Source organism: Spodoptera frugiperda, chromosome 25, assembly GCF_023101765.2.
Source record: "Spodoptera frugiperda isolate SF20-4 chromosome 25, AGI-APGP_CSIRO_Sfru_2.0, whole genome shotgun sequence".
NCBI classification, from domain to species: Eukaryota; Metazoa; Arthropoda; class Insecta; order Lepidoptera; family Noctuidae; genus Spodoptera; species Spodoptera frugiperda.
In genome coordinates, this window is record NC_064236.1 from 20066200 (window position 1) to 20075184 (window position 8985).

Consider the following 8985-nt stretch of genomic DNA (forward strand, 5'->3'; position numbering starts at 1 on the left):
TGTTATGTTACTTGTCTTTAATTTTATAATGTTATATTTATTTCAATTTTCCTGTTCTGTTTTTGTGTTATTTTAAATTTTTAATTTTATTGTTCCTATTAGACTTAAGTACAAAATATTGTTAATTGCGTTGTATTTAATTTTATACTAATATTTATGTCATCTAACTGTGTTAATAATGTAAATGTCGTGCATGTCTATAATTGGCATAAGCACATGATCTTGTGTCTTCATCTTGTCTTTCTTTAATGTTGGTGTTTATTCTGATGACGTGCCTTATGATAATAAATAATAAATAATAAAATTAGCACAAAGTTCTACCGTTGGTTGTGTTATATCGTTCTACATTGCCGACATAACATTTAATCTAGTTAATAATAATTATTATTATTTAATATAATTTAATATAAATGTGTTTAGAGACTGGAAAACCATCCAATGACTTCCCGCCTAAGGTGAGGCGAAAGGGAGTGTCAGTTGCTTCCTGACTAAAGCCCAGCTCGGTCCTATGTCATGCTCTTCGAGCCGGTGTTCCAGTATCCGGTAGCGCGTAATTTCCTAGGTTATATGCGTATCATCATCATCATCAGCCGAGAGACGTCCACTGCTGAACAAAGGCCTCCCCCTTGGTCCTCAGAGTGGCGGGGAGCCAGTGAATGCAGGTGGCGACTTGTCGTTCTACGTGGAGGATCAAGGGGGAGGCCTTTGTTATATGAGTATACTTAACTTATTTTGTAATATTAAACTAAATTAAGTACAATTACAGAATTATTTCCATGCCAAAAGACACACTATAATTATATATTATTATATTAAACTATGACTATTTTTACTTCTTTTCAAATCAATCCAAACCACAGCAAAACCTAAAATTGACTTTAGCGCCATCTATCAATTTTTGTTTAAATCATTTGGAATATTTCTAAAATTTTATTTCATTAGCCGTAAGGTAAATGAAATAATCAAAAGATACTCGTAACGTTAAGCTAAAGTTAAAAAGTTAAGTTAAAGGCTATTTATATGCTTATTTTAACTTGTTAAGCTAAATTTGATATGCAAACTGCTCAACTAGTATCAACTATATCGCCTAGATGTCACTACGTGTCAAAAAGTAGTAGTACAAAAATGCAACAATAGCCATAAAACATAAAAGTGTGCCGAAAACAAAATTGAGGAAAAATATACTTATATAAGACAATTAAAAATTATTAAAACTAAAAAAATAAGATTAGGTACTTCAACTTTACTTTCACGGTTAGTTTATGGCCTTACTCTATAGTCATAATGTCTCTGTCTAGTGTCTAGTCTATGACCACTAACTTTTAAGTGTTGCCATTTCTACGGTAATTACTCAATTAGTAGGAAAATCTACGGCAACGTACAGCAAAATGAATAAATTATTATTTTTTTTTTTATACACTACGTTCTCAGTGTACGGATAATTAAATTTTTGAATGTAATGTTCCTACAATAAATTGTGCATTATGTGCACCTATATATTATGTGTTCCTATTATGTGCAAAGTGTTAGAAAATTATATAGATATCTGTTTAATTACGTTATTACAATTAATAAATTTAATTTTTGTTTTATTTTTTCTTTATTTTAGTTTTAAGTTAGTTTTTATTCCTTTTTTTAGGTATTTTTAAGTTGTAAATAATGTGTAAGTAATCATAATTATTAAAGATTACGCCTTCATAATTTAGTTAATAATGTTTATGAGCCGTTTTTAATTTTCTGTGGATTTTATTAATATTCTCAAAATTATTATGAAACTATACTTGTCTTCCATTCAAAATTGTAAGTGTACATATGTGGGCACTATGTTTGAAACAACCCGCTATTTTATTTTCTTTACAAATTGGTTTTATTGTCCCATTAGTTTTGACGCCGTATTGTCGTTACATTGTTCCTACATATATATACAATAAGTAAATGATCAAATAATATATTAGACATATTGTAAAAAACATTTTTTAAAAAGAGTAACGATGGAGTTTCTTGCTTGTTCTTCTCCATTCGAAGCTACCTTAGGAATGAGCGCCTAGCTTCACTGACAGACAGACTGACGGACAATTCAATTTGACGTTTCAAAAGTGCCTTATTTAGGATTAATTGAAATAAATGCTTTGACTTTGCCTTTGACTTTGATTGTAATAATTAAAAACGTTTAAAACATAGCATTTAAATAATGCTATAGCCTTCGAAAACATATTTCCTCAAAAACACTGCAATTATTATATATTGTCAAACACTGCCGTCCAAAATTTCTCGTTGGCGAGGCAACACTGAATGGTTTGAATGTCACATTTACACAAGTACAAGTACTAGTACTGGTCCTTTGATTCATTTGATTGTTATCGTTCGAAAGTTTTTTTAAATAACATTTTATTATCGAAACGAAACAATCATTTTATTATGAAGGAAGATCCAAGACAAGAATTTAAAACTAATAGCTGGAATAAGATGAATGTACAGCAACTTCAGACCGGGATGGAGGGAACCTACACGCCAGTGTAAGTATTGAGAATAATAGGGCTTAGAAATAGCTATTTTATTAACATGGATGTGTAAAATTTTACGAATAACCATTGATTAAATTATAAAAGTATAGTTATGAAAATATTTGTTTAACCCTAGAAAGATAATCATATTGTGTAGTACGGAAAAGATACTCATGCGTAAAATTGACGCGATGTATTTTATTTAGCTGTAGGTTGGTGTTTATTAATTTATTTCAATTAAATTGTATGTTATATATATTGACACATATATAAGAATAATAAAAACTGCAGATAATATAATAATATATAAAAAATAACCAAATTTATAAACTTCTCTCATAAATCAAATAAACCTTTTAACAATTACTTTTTCCACTGCAAATTATTTTTATATCAGCTTGTTTTGTCACATAATCAACAATAACAAGATCCTATTCATATTAGGAACATAAAATTCTATAAAAATCCGTTACAAACAGTTTTGACACATATCATTGTTATACTAACTACATATTGACCTTCTCCTTATTTTAGAAGGGCAGAAAGTACAGTAAATAACTTTTTTTACTACAGGCTCTTCAGTATTGTCTTCTGTCTAGTTCTAAGTCATCTATAAAAGCTTCTTCTGTGTCGCTCTGCACGTCATCTTCACTCTCATGGTCACCTACTTCACTGTCGGTATCCTCACTCATATGGTCTTTGTCCAAGTTACTACTTCCTATTTTTGCATCAATATCTATAAAAGAAACTGTTAATGTTAGTAATGATATACAGTTATAATAACATTAAAAAAATAAGGAATAAATTATACAAGTCAAAATCATAAAACTCACGTAAAAGATAATCATGCATAATTTTAACGCATGCGGTCGTTATATCTTAAAATCGGTTACACTTACCTTACTGCCACTTGCGCCATATGGAAGCTCCCAGCGACGAATGAGATGTCCTAAACGCACATCTATGGATTCAATTCATCTATGCAAATGCACGTGTAATTTTTACGCAGACTATCTTTCTAGGGTTAAATGCTTATATAGATAAATAGTTAAGTAGTAAGTAATAATTTTGTGTAGCAATGCGGCACAACACCCACAGACAAACCGCTAATCCGATTTTGTGGGAGATTGTTTTAGATAGATGATGTTAGAATAAATAAATAATTAAAAAAAGACATCTTTGTCGTTAGGTATAACCTCAAAGTTTTATACACGCATCAACAACTTATAGTTAAGTGTTGTAAATATCAAAATATAGACTTACTAGCGTTGGCCACACATAGGCTGGTGATGTATGTATGTATGATGTATCTTTGTACATAGCTATCACAAACACTGGAAGTATTAAAGTACAGTATTTGGTAATGGTTTGCAACCATTAATGTACTCGGTGTTTTTGTTTCAGATTCCTGGCCAGTCCTCCATGGAAATGCCTTGATCACTCCGCCCTGTGACTAGCAGAACTGGATATTGGAGTATGGCAAAAGTTTCCCTAGCCTAGCCTGGCTCTGACACTCTTTTTAACCGACTTCAACAAAAGGGGTTGTCGATATCGTTTTGTTGTTTGTTTACTTTGTATTAGTTGTCTTGATGTCTGGTTGTATAGTTGATTGAAGGTTAAGTGTCTGATCGTTGTCTGAACAGTACTATTCTTTAGCTGGTATGTCTACAGGTCTCCTGTCATCTTCACAATGTCCTTGTGAAGAGTTTATTATTTTTGATGTCATTGGTTGATGTGTAATCAAGATGATCAATACTAATGGTTGTAAAAATATAATATATTATTATATATTACTAATACTTATGTATTATGGTCAATATAACGCACACACTCCCATAAACCGTTACTGAAAAGTAAATTTAGGAGGTGTGCTTGGTATAAAATAATCATATAAAATTTACTATTTATTTATATTATATATTTATATATAATTCAAAAAAAAAAATAATCTCAAAAATGTGTATTCATACAAAATTCTGGCAAGGTTGTATAGAATTAGATTGCATTTGTTAGTTGTTGGGTTAAGATTCGACAAATTAAAAAAGTTAGGGAATAGCAGCTGAGAAAGCTGGGCTGGGCTGCAAGTACCACACTATGGGTAATTAAACACTACTTTGCAACTTCTTCACTGGTTTCCTTTTTACATATTATTTTGTCTGTAAGCTGTTATTAGAGAATTGTCGATTTCTCAACAGCATGAGACTTCGCATGTTATTTTACGTCATTGTTTTGTGAATTTTTGTGTTTCTTTGAGTGACACAAAGTACTTTGCGTCGTTGTTCCACGATATTTTCATAAAAAATATTGGCGGACTTAAATTATGGGTTAACAAATATAGAATATATACCTATTATTTAGCGTGTATTTATTTAGGATAAAAAAATTAGGTATAAAAATTATCTTTTAAAATTGTAATCATTATAAAAATGTAAACATTATTATTTTCCATATATTTATTTAAAACACTCTAAAATTATATTTTTAAACATTACTTATAAAAATAAAAAACAAAATAACATTTAAAAATATAAAAATAGGAGCCGACCAGTAGCGGGAGCATGGTCCAAGCTACCGGTGGTTAGGGCTCCAAAGACAGAAACCTCCTCACAATACGTGCCGTTTCGAGGAGTACTGCCTTCTGCATCAGGCCCTTGATCCATCCGCCCAACCCCAGCCTTCTAAGGTGGTTGTCGAGGCTGTTGGGTATTAAACCGTTGGCCGACACGACTATCGGCACAACGATAGCCGAATCCACATTCCACATGTCGACAACCTCGTGAGCCAAGTCAAGATATTTTATTTTAAAACATTATTATCATTAACAGACTCAAACATTTGGAAAGTATTTATGAAAAACTACTCGCTATAACAAATAGACTTTAAAAACACAAAACCAAATCTCATGATACTAAAAATAAGAGATCAATTGTTTTTAGATCACAATCTTTAAAAATCAATCAATCGATAAATCTCAAAATAATGTTACTCTTAAAATAATTAATTTTACTCATTCAGAATCAGAATCGTTATCAATTTCAAGTGTGGTAGTCTGACCATGTGTCAGGGTTCTAACATATTCATGGTACTTGGTGGGTATGATCCCAGTCTTGCACAAATTCATCAGATCTCTTTGTCTTTAGTCTAATGGCGATCGGTTCAAAATAGGCTTTTTTAAGAATATATGTACGGTTTCTAGTCTCCTTACATGTTATTAAAATCATGAATACATCATCCAAATTATATTTATACTAGATGAAAACCCGGCTTTGCTCGGGTAAAATTTGAATCATTATACACAAACATCTAGGTGCAAAATGTAGATAGATGTTTCTGTAGTCATCGGTTCTCAAAGAATATTAAATATAGATTCATATAGCTTCGTTAGTTGTATTTAATAAATAAATATGGTAAATAAAAACTGCAAAAGTTTTCACACAAATTATTTTTATTTTAAATCAGCATAAACTAATAAACTAAGACAAATTATTAACAAAACAATCAAATTCAATCGTTAAGGCGCTGTGCATAGTCAAAATAGGATTGATTTAACCGATTCGTTGCGACGCCCATTTTGGTGCACTTTTATGCGTGGCGACGAACAAATATTTCGTGACACGACAGTCGTGTCAAGCGCCATATCAGTTGATGACACGCCTATTGTGCCATCAGCCATGTACAGAATAAAATGTTCTTTTTTCTTTTTTTCAAGAAGCACCTCGAGAAATTTCGATTTGAGCGAGATAAAAGACATTTAATGACACGACACGCGTGTCATACGCCATATGTAAAAATTGGATGGCACGCCTGTCGTGCCATCCGCAACGAATCGGTTAACAGTGTTTTTGCCCAATGTTTACATGTTAGAGCAACAAAAAAAAATATATGTTAATCTTGATCATTTTTATAAATGGACCACCTTCTTCAAAACACGTTTTCTATAAATTTTCTCGATAGAAAAAAATCATAAACTAGCCATTTAAATTGAAATTCTAGCCATTGTAACTATATTATTTATGAACATATCTTAATAAAATTAATAACAGTGACGTAATTTAAAATAATAAAAGGATCTGCCGCATTTATTTATCGATTGAAATGAGATATTTGTAAGGATTAATATAATTCATGATAAATAACTCAGAACGAATCGAACAAAATGTCGTCCGATCATGACATCTATTCGTTTCTCTTTCATTCCTACGCGGACCGGCAGTGACCGCTGAGGCGCGCTGCTTGGTGGACCTATGTCAGTTTGTGTCAATCGCCGCTCAGAAAATAATCATTCACTAACATATCTTTTTGCTGTTTGTAATATTTTATTTTGTAATTAGCATTTTCTAAGTTGGGTTGTCAGTATATTTTTTTGTACGAAATCGATTTGAATTATAAGTTGTGTAAATACAATTAATTTTTTCTTATACTATTACCGCGTAGCATGGTGCAGATGACACATTCAGTAACGTTCCGTATCATTCTTAAAAGGAGAAGGGGACTTTTGGGCCCAGCAGTTAACTAGTTGAAATGTATATTAAAAAAACCGTCATATTTTTCTAAGGGAAATCACAAAATATGGTACCTTGTTTCTATCTAGGAAGCGAGAAAACTTAAATTAAGTTGTGTAATAATGTATGTAAAATAATGTATGTATAACGTACTCTTTGATTTAAACTTCTTAAAACACTTCTGTCTGACTTCAGTCAGTCACCGATTGACAGATGACACTTTCCCTATACTTATTATACTCTTTGGATGACACTCGTTCGTTGTGTTTCGTTCTAAGTGCGCACGTATTTTCCATGTTTTATTGTTTAACCCCACGACCTCGGCTTTATAAAGGACTTTTGACGGATCTTGAATCTATAAATTACCTGACTCTCTATTTTGGACAACTGCAACAAGCCTATCAATCGAATATTGACGACATATATCGCTGTGTAAATTGTACGATTGCGACTGGTCGCTGTAACTCTATTGGCAGAAGAGTCTTGGAAGATGAGGCGACTTTATTAGTTATTCGTCAGTGGCGTGCATCTCAGCCTGTATAATATGGTATCTCAGTTGGGAAAGATACCAATAAAATATACGTACCCCGAACCCCTACACAATTCTAAGATGACATTCTCCTAATTATTCAAGATGATTAATACATATTTTATACTAATATTGGTGTTTTATTTATATATCCGCCTGTCCCTTTTTTAGTTTTTAAAAGGTTAGTGCCTACCTACTGCTTCTAAGGGCCTATGCATACCACGTTTTTTAAACGCGCCGGGGCCGCGCATTTGTATCGATACAAACGACAACAAACTGCTCTGTAGGAGAAAAACGCACCGTCGACGCGTGTTTGTAGCGATACAGTCGCGATGCAAACGCGCGTGTGTAGCGATACAGACACGCGTGTGTAGCAATGCAAACGCGCGTGTTATCGATCCACACGCGCTAGTGCCGCGCGTTTGTATCGATACAAACGACAACAAACTGCACTGCAGGAGAAGAGAACGGCCGGCGACGCGCGTTTCCAAAACGCGCGTCGACGGCGCGTTTAAAAAACGTGTTGTGCATAAGCCCTAAGTGCAGAATATTGAATGTAAAAACTTGTCTTCGACTGTAGCGACTGTTCGGGGCGCTGAAGAGCCAAACGTGTCAGATCTTCGACACGTCACACACGCTCCTTGCTTACAACCATAACACAACCAAAATTATTCAAAAGTATTTCGTAAAAAACACAAAAAACTGCAATGTTATAATATAACCTCACTTTTACTACATTAGGTACATATAACTTGATTCAACTAACACATTTTGGCGCAACATCTGGTCGGTGCCTGTTAGCCACACAGAGGATGACTGGATTTGTGATGTTGTTTGATTTGTTTTGTTTGTTGATTTGTTCAAGGGCCTGATGCAGAAGGCAGTACTTCTCGAAACGGCACGTATTGTGAGAAGGTTTCTGTCTCTGGAGCCCTAACCACCGGTAGCTTGGACCATGCTCCCGCTACTGGTCGGCTCCTATTTTTATATTTTTAAATATTATTTTATTTTGTATGTTGTAGTATTTAAAAATGTAAATTTAGATAATTTTAAATAAATGTAGATAAGAAATTAATGAGAATTCAATGTACGCTGCGAGTATCGATAGCGATAAAAAAGATCTTTCTAATGTCCATCCCTAATCATGTGGTACTGAGAGACGTCAACGTCATACAGGCAACTGTCACTAGCGCAAAAACTATAGTAGTAGTAAGTTTATGTAAATTATTGTTCGATTTCGGTTTTAGTCATAAAAAAACAAAATAAAAAAATAAATAAAAATAAAATAAAAATGTATACAACATAATATTGAAAAAATAAGAAAACAAAAACTAATACGAGTAATGAGATTCGATCTTAAGGATCACGGAACGCGATTCTAGACAGCAACGCATTGGGCCAATCGTCCATGAAAATATGGAAGCGAAATTACGCTCCTAAATAAAATGGA

General features: G+C 32.9%; 1 long non-coding RNA gene across 1 annotated transcript; it reads left to right on the forward strand.

The window, feature by feature from the left end:
• Positions 1–2309: 2309 nt before the first annotated feature.
• Positions 2310–7667, forward strand: LOC118281089 (uncharacterized). Its single transcript, XR_007707159.1, has 2 exons — positions 2310–2516; positions 3909–7667. It is a non-coding gene; the product is annotated as an uncharacterized LOC118281089 (long non-coding RNA).
• The last annotated feature ends 1318 nt before the right edge of the window (positions 7668–8985 follow it).